At 38.6% G+C, this 21,949-nt stretch overlaps 1 protein-coding gene and 1 pseudogene across 6 annotated transcripts in view; both read left to right on the top strand.

Moving 5' to 3' along the window:
• FAT3 (FAT atypical cadherin 3) overlaps window positions 1-21,949 on the top strand; it is a 655,772-nt gene that overhangs the window by 377,498 nt on the left and 256,325 nt on the right. The gene's annotated exons all lie outside the window — the stretch shown is intronic.
• Window positions 14,059-19,125, top strand: LOC143644372 (prefoldin subunit 1 pseudogene; annotated as a pseudogene).

Here is a 21,949-nt window from a genome sequence, read left to right as displayed (position 1 = left end):
GGAATCTGAATTTGGGTTTGCTTTTAGAATTCATGAAAAACAAATGCTTCAGAAGTTCATTATAGCTCAGGTGTTGAGATGAATTAAGTGGTGGACAAAAACATATATTTTGGGGGCGGTGCAACAGTGGCTCAGTGGCTGTATTCTCACCTGCCTTACCAGAGACCCGGGTTCAATTCCCACAGTTTGCCCATGCCAAAAAAAAAAAAAAATCCGAAATATATTTTGGAATTAAATCTTGGCTTGGATGAAAAATTAAAAAAAAAACAATAACTGGAGATCAAATACACACATGAAAACTAACCACTATCAGGGTAACATAAAAAAAACTGTTCATGTTGCGTTAGTAAGAGAGCAGAGACTGGAAGGATGTTGTGTGTGTGACTAAACTTAACATCGTTTCTGATTGGATATTGTTTCAGTTGTACTCTCCAGATGAGCATGGAAGCTATATCATTTATTATCAATTTGTGGGGCTTAGGCTTTGGATAATTGACATCCAACTACTTGAAATTGGCAGATTAAAGCTGCCTTTTCCTGTTAGTAAGTGAAACAAACAATTATTTATTAAATTTGAAACTTTGTCAATAATTCTAGAAGTAAATTTCTCATGTTTTCCACATTAATAGTGTCAAAGCATTTTTAAGCAACGTCCATTTGAAACTTTTTTCATTTAATGCAAACTTTATTAAGTCTACCTTAAATGAACATTTGAGGTAATTTATTTTAATTGCACTGACATTTATTATTGCACTGGTATAAAGTATTTCCTAACTAAATTAAATGAGTAAGGTAAATTAATGTAAAAAAACATATTAAAAGGGATATTCCCATCACTTACAAAGTGTTTATTATGCATCTAGTCTGTGCATAGCTTTTGTCAGAGACAAAGTTTTCTTGCGGACATTATCTTTTTAACTTCTTTTGATGCTAATGGAGCTTTGTAGAATAATTTCAATGTGTCCCATTTAGTTCTTAAAATGATATTGTGTTATCTCTGTTTGAAAACACTTTTCTAACACTGATTTATGTTATAATATATATTTGAAAAATATTAAGTGGCACTCTTAAAATATCCTGGTGTTCAATCTTTCTACATATCAGACTAGTTATTTAGGCCCAGCTTGTCTTTTTTAATGAGGTGAGTATCTTTTTGTGTTCTCCTTTTAAGTCACAGGAGTCAGATTTCCCTCTTCTTTTCCTTTGAATTCTGCATTTGAATGTGTTGGCTCCAGAGGAGCTTTCTTTGACAGCCGGGATAGGTTGGGCTCTCTTCTTAAATGAACACAAAGCACCCTGCATTCCTTTATAGCACTTATCATATTTGAAATCATGTAAATAAAATTGTTTTAAAGTTTTCCTCCCCTCTATCTTACAGGCTTCACAGGGCAAAGACCACGTGTGTCTTGCCCACTGACAGTGTCTGGCACATATTAGATACTTAATAAATTCTTATGGTGGGAATAATTGAATGCATAAGACTGCAACAAACTAGTCCTCTACCCCTTCCCACGAGATGCTCTTGTCTGTCTGAACACATTTGCATTAGTTTTCATAGGAAAATATTCCAAAGTGCATAATTAAGAAGAGACTAAACCGAGTTCCCTTCTTTAACTATGAATCTATTATATGTTGAATTCTGCTGGCAATTTTTCTATCTCTACTCTTCAGACAGTAGGAATTACTAAACAGTCAAACAGAAAGATTATTAAGTGAATGTCTACCGTCTGGCTCTTGAGTTAAATTCCAGTGGTGTATGAATAGTTGAGGGAGGGAAGATATTAAATTGCATTTACCTCAACAGAGGTTATTCAGAAAATATTGTAGAGAGGTCAAAAAAAAGCCTCAACTTCTATGTACCTCATAAGAAAGCAGAATAGAAAAGTTAGTTGAGACTGTGTAAGAAAACTTGAAAAGCACATTTGCTCTTATCATGTGGCATTTACGAGTTTCTTGACCTTCCTGTGCTTCAGTGTCCTCATGTTCAAAAATGGGAAAATAATAGAACTTTACCTAATAGGATTATTAAAAGATTAAAGGAGATAATGCATGAAAAAGACTTAACATAGTACTTGACACATCACAAGTACTCAATAAATACTAACTACGTTTATTGTTTTCCTGTATTTAGAATATGCTATGGAGTAATAACATCTCCACAATTTTCTTTCCTGTTTTGAGTTGTCTTAGCATTATTCCATACAAAACACTTCATTTTATACTAAACCATTTTTTCTCTTTGTTCCAGACTAACCATAAAAATGATACTCTCAGTCCTATCAAAAGCCCCCATTTTGTGAAGTTACTCCGAGTCCACACCTAATAATGAGAATGAGTAATTTTTACCAATGACTTTCTTTTTCTCAAAGGAATGGAAGGAAGTTGGAATGGAAAACAGGGCTTTGAGTGCTTGTTCATTGGGGAACGTCAGAACAGCATAGCAGTGTAAGAAACGGAACAACATAAAAGCAGGGACTTTGCTTATCTGAATAAAGCCAGGATTTAGATACAGTTTTCTCAGAAGACCTGTGTTAATGTAGGAAACTGAACTGATAAGGACTGAATTGAAGAGAAACAGCACAGATCATACCAGAAAGAAGTCATGCGTACTTTACAAATTCACGAATATTTGGGAGCCTGCTCTGAACCAAACCCCTTTCTAACTTAAATTCTAGAGTGGAAACAATAGAACTACTTAGCTTATTGTAGCACAAAATAAAATATGAGATATTTAAAGAAGTGCTGGATGAAGTTCAAAGGTAAGATTAATAGCACCTGGTTGGAGAAACCAGAAGAAGCTTCCTGAAAGGTAAAGGTGTAGAGGTAGATCTTGTAGGATGAATGCAGTTTTGATAGGTGAAGACAGATCCCCGACACAGTGCTGCAGTCAGAGGGAACAAGAGGAGCAAAGGCACAGGGGCAGGATGATGGGTGGAGACGCTTTATTAAATATGAGGTGTGCTGTATATGTATTGGGAACAGGGGCAGATAGGGGTGGGAGGAGATAAAGTACTAACACTTGAAAAGTAGGATAGAGTCATAGAGTAAACCTTGATTACACATTAAAAGTATCTCTTAAATTCGAAGTTATTAACGTTTTTAAGATAAAAACCATAGCTTATCAAACTCAAGGATTGTCTTTGTCTATTCTAAGACAGGTTTTTCTGCATATGATGTTGCAAAATACAGGAGGGTCTGTATGTGCAACCTTTCTATTCTGTCCATTTTAATGTTCATTTGCAATAATGCCTCTCTGCCTTCTTGGGCAGGAGACTTTGGAAACTCACCAGAATACAGGGAAAGACTAGGTCATTCAGAGACGACCTTGTAAGAAACTTCAGGGTTCATTTTAAAACACCTTTATTGAGAGTAAAGATACAGAGGTCAAAGTAATTCAGTCTTAAAAAATTAACTGTTTAAAAGCGGTACAGTTAGCGTTTAAACGAACTTTGAATTAATTTAAAACAAATGAGGAAAAAATGGTTCTAAATCTTCCTTTTGATTTACTATTAAACTTTTATTGAAGTATAAGCACACAGATAAAGTCTGCTTTTCACAAAGCAAGCATAGCTCAGTAATCAGCAATCAGGAATCTTTTAATCACTGTTTTTCAGTATTTGTTTCTTAAAAATCACATGAGCACACAGATATACATATTTAATTACCTAACAGCTCTATGCTGTTTTTACTCCTTTGGGATTACTCTCCGAAACCCATCAATCCGCCTCTGTTTGGGATCTGGCCAAGGAGAATGAGGCATCTATCTAACAGCTTTCCTAATGGATGAATCAGACATGGTTACTGTGAAGTTGACAGTTGACATTCTGAGTGTGTATTAAGTGGTAAAATATGTGGGTTTTTTAAAAAGTGTACAATAATTTGACATTTTTGGCATATTCACAGAATTGTGCAACCATTACCACAAGTAATTTTAGAACATTTTTATCATCCCAGAAAGATATTGCATACCCATTAGTAGTCACTTCCCATTTCCCTCCAATCCCCCAGTCCTAAGCAACCACTCTACAGATTTGCCTATTTTGGATGTTTCATATAAATGGAATCATATAATATATAACCTTTTGTGACTGACTTCTTTCACTTAGCATAATGTTGTCAAGGTTCATCCATGTTGTAGCATGTTCCAGTTCTTCATTCTTTTTATTACTGATGGTTATTCTATTGTATGGATATACCACATTTTATTTATCCATTCTTCGGTAGTGGACATTTGGGTAATTTTCATTTTTGGGTTATTATGAATAATGCTGTGAACATCCATGTATATATTTTTGTGTGGATGCATATTTTCATTTCTCTTGGGAGTATACTTAGCAGTAGAATTCCCAGGTCGTATGGTAACTCTATATGTAACATTTTGAGGAACTGCCAGACTTATTTTCCAAAGTGACTATACCATTTTATGTTACCACCAGCAAACATTTATCAATATTTGTCTTTTTGATTATAGCCATACTACTAGATGTGAAGTGGTCTCTCATTTTGGTTTTGATTTGCATTTCTCCTAATGGCTAATGATACTGATAATCTTTTTATGTCTTTATTGCCATTTTTATATCTTTTGGGGGGAATGTCTATTCAGATCCTTTGATTATTTTTTAAATTGGGTTATTAGTCTTTTTATTATTGAATTGTGAACATTCTTTATGTATTCTGAATGCAAACTCTTTGTCAGACATATGATTTGAAAATATATTCTCCCATTCTATGAGTTTGTCTTTTACTTTCATCTTGGTGTCCTTTGGAGAACCTTTTTGTTTTAATTTTGATGGAGTACAGTTTATCTAATTTTTTCTTTTGTCATTTATGCTTTTGATATTATATCTAAGAAACCTTTGCCTAATCCAAGGGCATAAAGATATATTCCTGTGTTCCATCTTAATTAATTTTTGTCTGTGATGTAACTTCATTCATTTACATGTAGATACCCAGTTGTCCCAGCATCATTTATTGAAAAGGCTCCTCTTTCCCCCATTGAATTGTTTTGACATTCTTGTCAAAAATCCATAAATGTAAGGGTTTACTTCTGGACTGTTTTGACAATAGACATTTTCAGTTGAAGCTTGGGTCTATTGAGTTTACTCACATCAGAGACAGTTGTATGTTTTATTTTTAGTTGTTCATAGCGTCACTATCCCAAATCAAGACTTGATCTTGAAAACTACCTCCTGAATAATTTCCACATATGCTTTAGATTCATCAGGAAATCAGGAGTAACCCAAGGAATAGAGAACTGGAAGGAACAAAATTCTTTAATTTAGGAGGTGAAAAGAAATGAAAAAAGTCATTTCTAAAAAGATCTTTGAAAAAATACTATTTCCAGATAGGTAAAATCCACACTTTTTGCTACCCCTTAAGGTTTATATTTCATCCTAAAACCCTGCATTTTGAGATGCTGAAGTTCATTCAACCAGATCTAATTCTTTGGAGACGGAGAGAGTCAAATGTCCCACAAAGAAGCTTGGTAAAAGCTTTGCTGGCTGGGTGATCTGGTTCATTCCCTCAAATGCTGCTGTAAATCATCAGTTTTCACAGCACCTATAGCCCATAGTCATCTCATTTCCTTTAGCATTAATGATCAGGGTTGTTCTGCTATTTATTCTTTTACTTATAATCCATACTGTTCTTTGAATATTTTTGATCTCCTAAGATCTTCCCTTTGAATTGCTTGAATTTGTATGATGAGAATGACATTAAAAGTGCATGTGCCTAGGGCGGGCCACGGTGGCTCAGACAGGCAGAGGTCTTGCCTGCAATTTTGGAGACCTGTGTTCTATTCCTGGTGCCTGCCTGTGCAAAATAAAAAAAAGGGGGGGGGAGGGGGACATGTGCCTATAATAAAAGCAAACCTGAATGGGTATTAACAGTGCTGATTATCATGGCATGATCAGCAAACCCCTCCATCAGAAGCTCCTGGAAGACTTGTTTAAAAATCACATTCTGGCCCAATAGATCTGGGTTGCAACCCAGGAATCTATATTTATCCTGCATAATTCTAATACATTGAGGTTTTAGGGCCTTGTTGAGTAAATACCCTATTGTAGGTAGGAATTCTTGTCCCCATCTTTATCTCCATGTTAATTTTCCCTTAGCACTTTAAAACATATTGGTAGAACAGAATTATGAAAGAGTTTCTGAGATTAGTCTCTCTTAATGATAAGTTTTTGTACTAAATATTATGTATTGATCATACAGGGTATTCCCAATAGTTTCTTGCTGAGTAATTCTTTGAAAGCAGTAGAGTGTATAAACACCAAGTGTTTACACTAGCAAATAGATAAAAGGAGAGAGAGAGGATATCGTTGTTGAGTAAGGTTTGATTGTGAACCCAACATTGCTGCTTCCTCAGGCTTGACTCCTGGGGAGCATTCGAGGCTTTCCTTTGTGATAAGAAACAGGTATGCTGTGTTGTATTTTATACCATCTAAGTGAAGCATCACATGTCAGAAGTCAAGTGTGACCTGTTTTTATGAGATTTTTAGGAAAAAATTGTGGAAAATCAGCGAAAAGGAGCAGGAAAGCTTATCAAGTGCAGGGTCACATAGCATTCTCATTTTAGCCCTACTAGTTTTATAGTGAAAACACAAAAGTTAATAAAAAAGGAGTTTAGGGGTACAAGGGTAGTTCAGTGGTAGAATTCTCACCTGCCATGCAGGAGACCTGGGTTTGATTCCCTGCATATACACTTCTCACCCCACCCCACCCCCCAAAAAATCAAGAAATGGTGCTGCAATAATGGGATAGTCATATGGAAAAAGAATTAAATGTGACCCCCCACCATACAGCATTTAAAAAAAGGAGTTTAAATCTTCTGCCTGAAATGATGCTCTTCCTTGAGCCTCCCTGTAGGAGATTTGGCTGCAAAAGCATCCTCATGTCTGCCCCTTTAAGAATTATGACCCTGTTCCTGGGTGGTTCCATGGCAGTATATCACTCACTGGCCTTAAGATCCCCTGAGCAGCCTCCCGGCAAGTTTGAATTCAAGGCATCTCCCATAATGAGGTTGACCATAGCAGTGTCTCTGAGGGTCTTTCCCTCTTTACTCTGAAAAGCCTTGGTGTTCTGCCTTGACAGTATCTGAAAAACTTAGAAAGAAACTTACTCAAAAGCCTTCTTTCATTTTGACTATTCACATTTCTGTGGGGCAGACCAATCAAATATTGCAGAAGAAGAAGGAGTGTTCCCCCCAATGATTTGCAACTTACTGAAGACAGAGATCTAGTCTTCTTCATTTTAGTACTTTCAGTCTTCCCCATTCCACCTGCCTTCCCTCACTTCTGCTTTCTCTAATCCCTAACTTAATATACAATGCCTAGCAGTACTCATACTTAATAAATAATTACTAGAATTGCATGAAATTTACTTGAAGAGATTATCTTAAATTCAGATGGATTAGCAGATGATATCTGAATTTATAATTTGTTATATGTACAGGAAAGAAGAAGGCAGTATGGCCTATCAGTACTTATGATGGCAAGGTAAAGTTCTTGCTAGCTGCTTTAGAAAAGATGTGAAAGTGTGTGTGTGTGTGTGTGTGTGTGTGAGAGAGAGAGAGAGAGAGAGAGAGAGAGAGAGAGAGAGAGAGAGAGAGAGAGAAAGAGAGAGAGAGAGAGAGGGAGGGAGAGAAGGAGAGAGAGACGGGGAGGATTAGACATTGTGATTGCTTTATAAAATTATAACATGTAGGATTGTATAGAATTAGTGTCACCTGTTTTAAATATTAAATCCTTGTAATCCATGCAACAGGTATTATGAAGCTCTTGTTATGTGCCCAGCATTAAGCTAGATACAAACGCAAACAAAGATACAGGCAAACAAGAGCTGGTCCCTGTTCCCAGAGAGCTCACAGGCTGATGGAGGAGTCAGGCAAAAATAATACCTGTTACATTGCAATATAATAAGTGCTTTGATAGAACCATGCATACATACTATGGAAGCAGTTCAGGAAAGGAATCAAGCCCAGGAAAGCTTCCCAGAGAAGTTATTGGAGATGATGTACCAGACTGTGGTTGTGCGGTATTTTGCCAAGTGAAGAACAAGGGAAAGGACATTCCCTGCAGTGGCAGTAACATGAACAAAAGCATGGTGACGGGAGAGCCTGGTGGGTTTAGGAAAGCTGGAAGCATGGATTAGAGTGAGAGAGCAATAAACAATGTAAAAGTCTGGGAGAAATTACAACTGGATCAGATCCTGATGGGTCTATTATGTTTAGACTAAGGATGCTTCCTCTACCCTGATGCCAAAAGGGATCTGCTCAAAGCTGGAGGCATATTTGCACTGTAGAAAGAACTTTGGCAACTGAGAGAATTGGGAAGTGGCAAGATTAGAGGCTAGCCAGTCACCTGGAAGTGATCCTGGTGAAGGACGATGGTGGCCTGAACTGCAGTCTAATAATGGGGGTAGAGAGAATGGAGCATATTCTAACAGTATTAAGTAGATAGAATTATTGTATTATGAAGAGTGCTTGGCTCTAGGTGGAAGGAGAGAGAGAGCTCTCAGGAAGGGCTTGCCAGAGCCAGTGTCTGACTTGGTGGGTGTGGGGCCACTCACTGAGACTGGAACACAGGAGAAGGAGATTTGGTGAATGCAGGGCAGAGGAAGAAATTGGTTTCATGCTACGCTGCACATGCCACCTTTTCTTTAATATATCATAGTATTAGGGTCACACAAGTTGCTTGCTTTTGTGACTTTTTTTATGCCTATGCAGCACCTTTGTTTCAGTGTTCATCTTGCTTTATTAGTTTAGTCTTCTGACAGTGCCTTAGGGAATGGCGCTGTGGAGAAACCATGGGTTGTCCAGTTCATACACAGGCTGTCAGATTCTATAGCACTGAAGACATTCGGCTTGGATGACATTAATCTGTGTTTCAGCACTCCCCCCTGCCCAAGACAGTGGCTGTCACCACTGAGAATGACACCTGAGGCCAGTGGAACCAGCCTTAAGAAGCGCTCAACAATCATATTGTCAGCTGGAACCCTCACCAAAACTCAAACCGATAGCCTAGAGAACGAAGACATGGCTGTCAAATTTAGCAGCTAAATATACTCAGACATCATGCTGACTTTTTATTTTCCCCAAAGTTGTCATTGGCTGTGGTCATTTGATGCTCCCATAGGGCAAGCAAGGTAAGGCAAGATGAGAGCCCCCATTTCAGTAGAGCCGATTATCTGTCCTTCATTGTTTTTAAAGCAGGCTGGTCAGTATTACTCAAATCCTGAGACACACTTAGCTAACCAGGGCTGAACTCCCTCTCCTTTGTCACTTTGAAACACTGGGTCCTGTTGAAGGCGAAGATGAATTGTGGTTCAGAGAGGAGAATCACATTGGGCTCAGAGACTTCCTGGGTTTAATTAAAATACTGAAATTGATGAACATCGTAAGTGACTTGCCAAATTGCCTGACAAAATGATTTCTACTGATAACTCCTTGTTTTCACGAAATGCAATAAGGTAGCCAGAGCTTTAAAGTGAACTAAACAAATGACATCCTAATGGAGGATTTTCTGGAAGATGCTTGAAGTTTGGAAAGGACCAGGTATTATTCTGGTAAGCTCCCTTTATTGTAGCCCATGCTGTAGTCACAAAACTTTATTTTAGATTTATTCAAGGTTATTTCACCCCCTCCACAATGTAAGAAAGGTAATGGAATTATATTTGCCTAAATTAATATTATGGGAAGTTATTTCTTAAAAAGAAGAGAAAATAGAGCTTCAAAGGTTAGTATTTAGTTTAGTGACAGTTAGAGAATATTGAGATGAAAATCCAGAACTTTTTGAGTTAGAGAGGTCCAAAAAAGAATGTATACCCATCATGGTTTTTGTTGTTTGTTTTTTTGGTTAGATAGGAAGATTTTTTAGGTCAAAGAAAAGAACATTTGAAATCACTATGGCATATCCCTGTTTTGTTATTGTTGTTGTTCCTCTTCAGGAAAAATATATGATACTTTTCTTAATGAGTTCATTTGTAAATGGCTTCATGACTTCTGTTTCTGATAGTTGCTTGGGTCCTTTACATGGGCTAGTGAGCCAATTATTTTATCCCAGCAAACATTTAAGTTTCTTGAATGTGCCAGCTTCAGAATGAATAGATAAATTAGAAGAGTTTTCACAAGGAACAAGAATGACTGGGAGGTTTGGATTTTCTCCCTAAACAAACAGTTATGGGGAGTGTGGAATAAATGGGGTGGCTGTCAGGGAAAATATCCTCCACTCCATTGGATCTGCCAGTTTTTAAGCTTGCTCTCATGAACTATGCATGGAATTGTTCTGGTAGGGAGGGAACCCATCACCAATGTTCTGCATTCCAGTAAGGGTCATCTCATATAACCACAGTTTTAATTCACCCAATGATATGCTTAAGAAAAAAAAAATGAGTGAATTATATTAATGAAGCAGGAATATCATTTGAATAGGCACAGGCTTCCTTGCCCTATGAATTTCAGCCAACGTGCAAATCCCCATTTATTAGTTATGGGTAATCTACGGATGTCTTACTTTTTAAAGCTCTTCAGAGAAAATTAAAGTTGTTGAATCATTGGGGTCTTCCTTGATATGTGTGCAACTTATGTTAACATTAATGAGTCTTCATCACGGATTGATAAAAGAAAGCCGTCTGTATGTCCCCATTAGTGACACAGAGCAGTGATTTCAGTGTTCCTCTATAAGCAGATAGGGTCAATGGCTTGAGTCATAAGTGATGGTTCTATTGCATCAGAGAAGATAAATACAACCTAAGGAGAGGTACAACTTTATGAGGGGCTGCAGAGTGTTAGAAAAAGGGATACATGTTCTGAATTTCTCCTTATTAACATTTAACAGAGGGTAAGGGAGTCCCTTATGAAAGAGTGCCCTAGAATTTGAACTTTTATCATATATTATAGCTCCTAAATCTCCAGGAATTTATAATTGGACCAGGGCAGGGACAGGAGTGAAGAGAGGGGACAAAAATACCCACTTAGGAAAATAATCTATTAATGATAAATAATGAGGATTAGGTAATAAGGATAGGGAGAAGCTGCAGTTCAAGAGCCATCCAAGATTGTGTGTCTAGTCTCATTTCTGTGAAGGGAATTTACTCTCTCTCTCTTAGTGTCCTAATGCTGTCATAACTAACAAAGTATCACAAGCTAGGTGCCTTAAAACAGCGGCTAGAAGTCTGGAATCCAAGTGTTTAGGACCATGCTCCCTCTGAGATCTGTAGGGGAGAATCCTTCCTTGTCTCTCGTAGCTTCTGGTGGTTGCTGGCAATCTTGGCATACCTTGGCTTGCAAATACATTACTCCAGTCTCAGCCTCCATCTTCATGTGTCTGTCTGTCCCTGTAATAAGAACAGTGTCATATTGGGTTTAGGGCCCACCCTAATCCAGTTTGGCCTCAACTAATCACATTTCAAAGACCTTATTTCCAAATATATGCCACATTTTGATTGAATTTGGACATGTACTCTTGGGAAACACAATTCCACCCCCAACATTCTCCTTGTGCTTTGGTTTTCTAATTAGTAAAAGAGATCCTTTGGAAGGTTCCTTTGTAGTCTCCGCTTCATCTGTAATTCAGTGATGATAACGTAGAGGGCAAGATGTGCATGCCTTTGGTAAACGGGTGATGCCACTTTGAGGCTGAATTGACGTTAACCAAGTGAGTGAAACAAGCCTGTGAAGAAAGGTGGCAGAAGCTAGGGGAAAGAGCATGGCGGTTTGGACTCTACAAAGAGACCTGACTCAGAGCTCTGACTGTGGCCTGGGGAATGTTTACCCCCATTAGCCAGCCTGTCCTATTTTAACACATGGGACAATTCAGCCCTCTTTCTTGGATTGTTGAGTGGGATAGTTGAGGTACTGAATGCCTGGGACAGAGATAGCACCCACCTGTGCAGAGTGGACCATTCGAGATGGGTCTTGCCTACTGAGTAATGCGTATGTGCACAAACTCATTTACATGTTTAGCAAATACTCCCTGTGATGTGCATCTAAACAACTCTTAGAATGTAAATTATAACTTAACTTCACTAGGGGAACTTACTGTTTCAAAGGAATCTTTCTTATCGTAGGGAGATTTTTATAATACTAACTACCTAATCATAATTTACTTGGCTTATTAAGTTTGGCTTGTCTTCTTTGGTGTTCTCTGAAAGCTCACTAATATCTTGCTGCATTCACACTTCCACTTTTTTGTGAGAAGCTGTGATGATATGTGATGACTGACTTCAAGAAAAATGCCTTTGCCCTCCTTTTTTGAAACGTTAGACTAGGGGAAGCTTTTCTTCCAGCAATTATTCTCATAGGTTGAATGGTCTTTAAATTGCAATTGACAGAGTGCTTAGTGAAATGCTATATTTGGGAACTATTGTGTACCTATGTCTATTATCTCTGTTTCCTTCTCTTTTCCACGAGGCAGGGTTTCCATGGAAAAAGCACATTTGTTGCTTAGGAGATTGTCCACTCTTGTCTTCTTGCTTATCCTTCCCATTTAGGCCCAGGCAGGTTTGTAATATCATTCTCAGTTGCTGTGGAGACTATTATGATGTCATGTGTGTGTAGCTATTATTTAAGGGGGTGACTTAGCAGACAGAGCTTATGAAAGAAAGGTGCACACTTGTGCATGCACATATGCACACACACATAAACACAGGAAGAATTCTTGAAATGATGCTATCACTGATTTTTTTAGAGAATAGAGCATCAAACTTTCTCTTCACAATTTAATAAACTTTTATTCTGCTCTTTGACAGCCTGGTTTCTCAGGCATTCAGAGTTAAAATAGTGGTGAGAGAAGGATGTGCAACTTTTCTTATATAAGATACCTTCTAAAACTACAAATTGTGTAGCAGGGCCAGTTAATTTATAGCATGCACCCAGATCTTTCCCTAAAAGCTGATCATTTTTTATTAATCAGTGCAACTGGAAAAGAATCAAGATATGGTAAGCGTAGGAGGTTCAGGTACTCAAACCTATGCTAGAAATTTCATTTTGCTAAAGGGAAAATGAAAGGGTGGGGGGGGTTAACATCTTTTGAATGCTTACTGTATGTCAGGTAGTTAACATTCCCGGAATCTTCTACCTCTTTTCTCCTGCCACCATCCCTCTCCTTCTTCCAACCCACCCCCACCAGCCTACATATATGCTTAAATTCTCCCATCCTAATCCCTGTGCCCCATGTCCATCTAAATCAAATTCCTGCCCCTCTCTGTCCTTCCATTTGTGCCACTAAACTACTTGTACATCAGAATCGCCAGGGAGCTGGTTAAAACACAGGGCCTTAAGTTCCCATCTAGAGATTTTGATTCAGAATGTGACCGAGGAATCTGTTTTTTAGCAAGCTCCCTGGATGATACTGGTGTGATGTCAGCTAGTGGAACACTAATTTTATTGCCTGTTATTTCTTCACTTGATTCACTGTCAGCTCTTCTCAATCTTGCTTTTATTTCTCTTACTCCAGGGAAAATGCCTCTGCCAGGATCACCCTCCTTCCTATCTTCTGAACATAGTGGACGTGTTGGTCCACTTTAGAATGCTGGACATGGATGGCCACTTCCACCTGAGAACTCTCTCCTCTGTTGGCACCTCTGTTAGGTCTCATAGTCACCCCTCCAGCCTCTTTGACAATTCCTTCTTGGTATTGTTCATGAATTTTAATTGCTCATCCTGTTCATAAATGTTAGTTTTCCCCAAAATACCATGTTCAGCCCTCTAACCTTATTACTGTACAGACCCTGAATAATTTCTTACATTCTTTGGCCTAACTACCACATATATTTTGATGACACTCACATGTACCTACATCAGTTACCATCTCTTACCTAAGCTTCAAATTTATTCATATTTCTGGGTCTAGTTGCTCTATAAGCGCCTTAGACTCCTAAACTTAATCCATTGTATTCCTCACTAAATTATGGCATGTTTTCCCCTGTGATAATTCCGCTTTCAACCAAACTAGAAACTTGAAGTCATCTCGGTCTAAATTTTCTTACTTCCAACATTAAACAGTTAGTAAACCCTCCCAATTTCCCTCCTAAATATTTATTATGTTTTCTTCTCTCCCAGCTTCAGGCCTTCATTACCCCTTGCAACAGTCTTGTAACAGGTTCTCCCAGATATCTAGCAGTGATTTATGTTCTTGTCACCCCTATTGGATGGGTAACTCCATGAAGTTAGAAAATACAGCTTCTTCATGCTGTATGCTCAGCATCTAGCTTAATGCCTGGCAGGTGATCAATAGAGTTGGTTAAATGAAAGCATGAACCATCCAGCATGCAGTTTCTTTGGAAATTCTTACTTGCAGATCAAACATATAAACCAATCAACTTGAGGGCTGCTGTGTTTAAAACCTCATTTGCCAGCAACCAGATTGATATTGATAGGTATTAAGTTGAGAATTCTGCAGTCTGCCCCCATTACCCTGAAGTCCTCAGCACCAATCATGGTCAGCTGGCAATCTTCCCTCACACTGAGGCAGCAGGAAATTACATTTAAAAGTGACCTTTTTCTAGTTTCATTGCCCTGAATCCCACCTTTAAAAAGAGTTGCTCGGGGTGCACGGGTGGTTCAATGGTAGAATGCTCACCTTCCATGCAGGAGACTTGGGTTTGTTTCTCAGACCATGCACCTTAAAAAAAAAAAAAAAAAGGATTCTGCTCAGGCTGATATGTTCTCTCTCAAACTATTCAGAAATTAGCATATGTTATAGGCCTGTCAGCAGGGTTTGTCATAAAGGGTCACTCTGGCAGTCTCTTCACTGAGTCTTTGGTCGCCCTGTTGAATCTTTCACAAAGTAGGAATATTTCCTGCATGATATATCATTAAAAAATTAAAACATGTCATTTTCTTTATCTCCAGTATACCATGCACAGGCAATAAGTGTGGCTGAAGGCAGCACAGGTGTTGATGACTTGCAAGAAATTAGAGCTTCCAACTTCTTTGATTTCATGGAAGCTACCTAGCTTTTCTCTGACTCTCCCTCTATGAAACCTGCTGGTTTTCTGGCCCTTCACTGGTTAACTGCATTATGTATAAAGAACATTGATAGTTTTTTGGAGAAAATATGCTTATTTAAATAAGTGGTTATTACTGTAGCCATGGGTGACAGGTGACATTTGCAATCCTGTGTTTACAGTTGCTGTTTTTAGGATTACATTTGCAGCATTTTTTATTTACTTCAGCCACCCTTTATGAAAGATCATCAACACATAATGCATGTGAAGATTGTAGGATAGTTTGCTGCATAAGCTGCCATGTAGTAAATATAGCCATTCTAACAAGACCCTGACTATCCAAGCTAATGAGGACTAGGCATGGTATGGATAATTTAAATCTACAGATAATATAAAAATCTTGAGTGAGTCAGTATTTTCTATCTCTTCCTGCTGTCAAACCGCAGTCATTTGAATTTCACATCCTCTTCCTTCCCAGTGCACTTTCATGAAAGGTGCTAATGAGAGGCAAAATGGCCAAAAGGCAGGCAGGTTACCGGAGAGGGAGCTGGAGCAAGGGGGTGAACCAAAGCAGCAACTGTATAATCAGCTCCTGAAAACCTCCTTCAAAAAGCATTTGTTTCACTTGCCTTGACTGCTCCTGAATGTTGGGCAGTAGTAGGCATTAACTTCAGGACAAGGTCCTGTTCAGGGAAGTGCAAGAGGAGAGAAGTTGAGAAAGCAAACAAGACATGGCCATACACAAATTCCTATGATACAACTCAGCCCCTGGTCAGTGTCATAAAGGAGGTTCAGTGTGCTGTGTAGTTCAGAGGCCAGAGGTGAAGACATGGACAGGGTTTCACCTTCTGGCTTGTATATTTTTTCTAAATTTCACTGTGGATGTGAAATCAGAGGTTAATACCTATTCTGGGCCTTGAATCAGAAAAGAAAGTGCCTCTTTTAATTCCTCAGTCTTTGGAGAAACATATATCTTACAGTACCTGAGAGCTGAGACATTGTTGCTTATTCTGTACAAATTTCCCCTTATTTCATATCTGCTACCTTTTACTAATAACAATTAACTGAAGTCTGTATTTACAATTTACTTATCTTTATTTGGTAACTTCTGTGTTCCCAATTCTTGGTCTTCCTTCATTCTCTAATACTTTATGACACATTTTAGGTTGACTAAATATCACCAACTATGCTTACTCATGCATAAATGACTTTGTAAACAACAGGAGCTTTTCACTTACAAGAGAACTATGGTTGAATGGTTTTTAACCCCTTGTGGATCAATAGCATTTAATATAAAAGAGAGGGCAGTGGCAGCACAGTGGCAGAGTTCTTGCCTGCCATGCTGGAGACCCAAGTTCGATTCCTGGTGCCTGCCCATGCAAAAAAAAAAAAAAAAGATAAAAAATATATATATAAAAGAGAGCACTTCCCCAGCCGTGGTGTAAAGGAGTCCCTTGCTACATGTGGGCTCCACCAGCTGTTTCTTGTCTGTTGGGTCTTCCTAAGTAGCAATAATTTTTGATGGTTTCATTTTTCCAGGGATAAACAAGCCATGTTGTCAGGGGGTGACATTAAGAACATTCGTTTGTCTGTCGATATCCTAGAAATCGCAACAATGGTGACTGTGAACTCTACAAACGTTGAGTGAGTGTGGGAGTCAGCACAGTCCAGTAGGTTGTTGAATAGTTCCACAGTGTGTCACTTATTCTCTGTGTCCCCAAATTCAGAAGATTGACATAGGAAAGAAGGAGCAGAAGTGTTGAGCATAAGAATGAAAGGTGGAGTGAACCAGATGGTGGACCCTGTGGAGCTGGAGTTGAAAAAGGCCTTCACACAGCTTCAAGCCAAAGTTATTGCCATGCAACAGAAGCTGAAGCTTGCAGACATACAGACCGAACAACTAAACAGAGCAAAAGAGTATGCACATGTTACAGATACAGAGATTATAACTTTGGTAGATGAGACGAACATGTTTGAAGGTGTAGGAAGAATGTTTATTCAGCCCAAGGAGGTAATTCACAACTAGCTGTTTAGAGAAACAAACTAGCAGAAGAGAAAATTAAAGATCTGGAACAGAAAAAAATCCTAACTTGAGCAGTGTGTGAAGAAAGCTAGAGACAACATCTGGGAGATGCTGATAGTTCGAAGGGCACAGTAGGAACCCTCTAGGGGAAACTCTTCCTCTGGATACTTCCCTCCCTAAAGAGGGAAGAATGGTCTGTGCCAAGAGTCAACCTCTCTTCTGTCCAGATGGACATTTTCTCTGCATGGCCTAGGAATACCCCACCCCCATTTTCTGCATTTGTTGGAGTCCCTTGCAGATCCCAACTTTGTATTTTCTGTACTGGCTCTACCTGCCACCTGTGCCCTATGACACTCCCCTAGTTCTCCAGGAGGTAGGTCAGGAACTCCCAGGAAAGAGAAGAGGAGAGCCAAGACACACAGGAAAGCTCTACTTGAGTCTACCACTAGACATGCTGGTCCCACCAATAAAGGCATCTGTCCCACTCACAAAAAAAAAAAAAACGGAAGGCAAGGAGCTCTCCTTTTAAAATAACACATTGATCAGCATATCATATTCTATCAGGTTCTTGCTTTTCCCCCTGCATATTAAGTTTGGAGGCAGAGAAAGGAGAAGAAACTAAATACATTACTTGATAAGTCTGATTACTATAGAACTCCTTTCCAATTCTGTTTTTCCAAAGTGATCTTCAGTGAGCGATATTGAAGGAGAAAAGATAAAATATGCCAAGTTCAATTGAATTCATCAACTGCCTGTAGGTGTCACTATTTTTACTGCAGCATAGAAAGTTCCATTTATACATTGCCTGTATGTACTGAAGTCAGTGCTCAGTGCTGTGGATGCACATATCAAATATATAGTCCCTACTCTCAAGGAGCTTATACTAACACGGAATCAGATGTATGAGTAAGTAATCATGGCATGCATATAATTTTTTGATAGTTATGCCAAAGAAGGAGGCCTCTCTGTCCTCTGCTTACCAGAAGGGGGCGCTATAAGCAGCCAGCTTCTCGGCTAGGGCAGACTGGCTTGGCCAAGGATAATTGGGAACACAGAAGTTCCAGCAGTCAAGTCTTAAATGGGTAACATTTCAAACAACAGAGCCCTAGGCAGGGACTTTTATGACAAACTCAATGCTTGGTTTCTAACTTTTCAGTATATTTTGCAATCATTTTGGACCCCAGCCTATTCCTATAGCTCCTGGGGGCCCAAGTCCCTTTTTCTGTTCCCCTATTTCTTAGTCCTCATGGTCGATTAACAAACAAGTATCACCAAGGAGTCTATTCGTTACTGTTCACTAAATCCGTCCCTGTGTTATAGATTAATACCGTTTTCTTTTGACTGGCACCCAGCAGCAAGAAGGAACAGCTGGTCAGAATTCTGTGCATAATATCTCCTCCTATTTTGAAGATTGTTTTATCACCCCTCTATCTTCTCTTCTCTCAGCTGTACATTTCTTTTGATCCTCCCTCATAAATTCCATTCTCTAATCCTTGAATCATGATTACTGCTCATCTACCTCAGGGAGTACAGCACAGGGCTCCTTGTAGGACCTCAGCAAGAAGAGGAGGTGGTGACATCCACTACAGAGTCTCCCCAGCTGGGGCCAGTCATGCTCCCTTCACTGCACAGGATGAGATGAACACTCATTTTTCAGTTTATGTGAAGTTATTTCTGCACTGCTCCACTGTACCTCCGTCATCACAACATTTGTGCTGCATAGACCTACTATGGTGCTTAGATTCACCCTCCCACCACCACCATCATTGTGACCTGTGGCTCCTACAGAATGTTTGAGACAAAATTTTTGGCGGAACATTTTCCTGTTACTGATATTGAGGAACCCATTTTATAGAAGAATTGGTTAAGCTAGGCCTTTACTGTATGCTGTAGTTATTTTTCTGCTGGAATTAATTTAATCTTCAGTACATTCAAATATATTTAATAATAAGCCATATCATGAGGGGATTCTACTTTATTATTAAAATATCAGGAATCACTGTCTGATAGGATTTTCAGCATTATGTTTTAATTATATATAGAGAAAAAGAGTTCCTTAGCCTTCAACTTAGGGTGTAATTTTTAAAAAAATTATTTAAATTGACTTTGAAGCACCTTCCAGCCATTTGTTCAACATTTAAATTCCTTGTAATGCCTGCTGTTTTCTCTCTGATTTTTGACATTATTATCTTTCTGAAAACAGAGCTGCTATTTAACTCAGCTAGTGCTGAACAGAAACTGATTATTCTCTTTTGATATAACTGGAGTGACTTAAATGCTTAGAGTCTTTTGTGTTAAGGGAAGATTAAAGAGTAGGAGAAAAATGTTCTGTCTTATAACTCAAAATAAATATTTCAACATGAAGTGGCTATAATTTCTCTAGGAAAAGCATACTAGGTCATGGGGTGTTCAATAGCAAAGCCTTGGAGATGTAAGCAGTTCCTGCAAGGCCCTCTATTCTTTTGACTTTCTTTATAATATGTGGTTCAAGAGAAGAAGAAGATGAGAGTAAGTTATACTAGGGACTTTTCTTTCTGTAAGTTAGAGAGACCTGTCATTATTTTATCTGTAATCCATATTTCTTCAGAAATTACAATTCCTTTCTGTCATTCTATCTTCTTAAAGAACTTATTATATGAGAGACAAGCATGGTTGTGAGGTTTAAGGAGAATTTGGACAAATTAGATCATCCTAACTCTTGGGTAGTGAATTTTTGCTGCTCACAAAAACATCCTTGGGTATTTACTGGTCTCTGAGAAACAAAGATCCAACTATAAGGCAGAATTCAATGTGTTATAAAAATAATAATAAGGTCAGCAAGATGCACAAGAGCTTTTGGGCTTTCCATTGAAGAGTGCAGGCTTTAGAATTTTTCCTTTTGTTTAGGTGTGGGAAGCAAACCAGATTGCTCAGTAAGCCTGTTTCTGGCTAAAGAACTGTGGTGAGAATCCAGCTGTGTCCTTTTCATTGTTAGCTTCAGCCATTTCATTGTTCAAATAACTTAATGACCTATCCTAAGTAAAATTATGTTGTCTTGACTACAAATATCAACATCACCTCTTATTTCAGTGCTGGTCCTATATATCATCTCTGCTTGGACATGGCTATCACTGCAAATGCAGCGTGTGCCAGATCACTCACACCTTCTCAGAACTGTTCCCCTATCTTCTTCCAGCTTCCCCATTTCTGGCTGCAGCATTCAAAACATCACTCATTCAACTACAGCAGTGCTTTACTGATCAAATTTTCAGTGCCAAGCATTATGCTAGGAGAGCCAGGATCAGAGTGAAAGGAGGGTACAAAGATACACAAAAATGAAAAGCACAGTTCCTGTCCTCATGAAGCTGACCATCTATACAGGGAGTAGCTTACAAGAGAGGGAAAGGATTGTGTTTCATTGATAGTGGTTCATAAAAAGTACCAATCTTCTTGCATATCCTTAGAGCCCCAGATCCTATTTAAGTAAGGTCTTAATAGTAAGACCTATTGTCCTACTGTCTTGTGTTTTTATTTCCCAGCTGTTACAACAAATACCATACAATGGGTTGGCTTAAATGAAAGGAATTTATTGCTTCATGGGTTTTGAGGCCAGGAGAAGTCCACAGTTGAGGCATCAGCAAGGTAATGCTTTTTCCCTGAAGATGGTGAGGTTCTGGGGCTGACTGCCACTGATCCTTTGTTCTTGGCTTTTCTGTCATACTGGTGGTACATATGGTTACATCTTTTCCTTTTATTTCTAGCTTCTGTTGACTTCTAGCTTCTGGCTCCTCCTGTGGCTTCTCTTGCATCCAGTTTCCTTTGCTTATGAAGGCTCCAGCCATATTGGGTTAAAGCCCACCTTCAGCCAGTTTGGGGGGACACCTTACATAATAATTTCCTTAAAGGTCCTATTTACAAATGGGGTCACACACACAGGATCAGGAGTTGGGGCCTGAATATGTCTTTTTTGTGGGGGCAGGGAGGGCACATGATTAAATCCCTAACGTCCTTTAGGAATTTAATGAGCTAGTGGCCAACAGGGAGTCAGGAAGGATGGATTCTATTTTTACTGTTTCACTAATGCCAAATGACAATGTCACCTGCCTCCTATCTTGCTGGAAAGATTAAGTTAATTTCTTTCAGTTTTGCAATGAATCGCTGCAAAGAATAATAACTCTAGTATCTTGACCACTAATAGTCCTGAAGTCAGGAAAATCTTCACAGCAGGATTTGGCAAATAACAACACAATTATCATTTTCACTGAGCAGGCAAGTAACCTGTGGTCTGGCATGAGCATCCATTAAGAGCTGCAGGCACCTTGTGAATGTTTGCCTCCATGTGGTTATGAAAATCTCCCAAGAAAACAGGAGCAAGGTGACTGTGAATAATGGGGTTTATCTTTCCTCACTGAGCCTCTGAATATTTTCTATACTATAGAAATGATCCTGACTCTATCATGTGTCTGGATAATGACATCCTCTCATTATACATGGGGCTTTTGTCTTTAAAATAAATGAACTAGTATGTCAAGCATAGGAAGCTCCTGGAAATAAATTCAACTCTCAGAAAAAGCTGCATGTTGTTTGAATATTACCTTTTCCACTTTAATATATTGCACATCCCTCCTTCAGATGACAGGGAATATCTAAATGTGGGAAACCCAGGTACTTCATGGTAAGTTTAGTACTTCTGCTGTGATAGATCACAGTCACATGGAAATACTGATCTCACCACATGGGTTTTATTGACTTAATTACAATCAATAGAGCTAGCTGAGATGACTTTCAAAAAGCTTGAGAGGTAATCATTGGACAGGGTGATAAAGTAACTGTTTATATATTAAATTTAAGTTATATGAAATAATATGGACAGCAAACAGGTATATGTGTGAAAGTATGTACATGACCCTGAATTCATGTCTTTTCATAATCTATTGATCTTGAACTTGACCTAAATGCATTAAAGTAGTCAGAGCTGTTATAGGACATTTTTTTCTT

This window comes from Tamandua tetradactyla, chromosome 8, assembly GCF_023851605.1.
Source record: "Tamandua tetradactyla isolate mTamTet1 chromosome 8, mTamTet1.pri, whole genome shotgun sequence".
NCBI classification, from domain to species: domain Eukaryota; kingdom Metazoa; phylum Chordata; class Mammalia; order Pilosa; family Myrmecophagidae; genus Tamandua; species Tamandua tetradactyla.
This window is presented reverse-complemented; position numbering and strand designations above follow the sequence as displayed.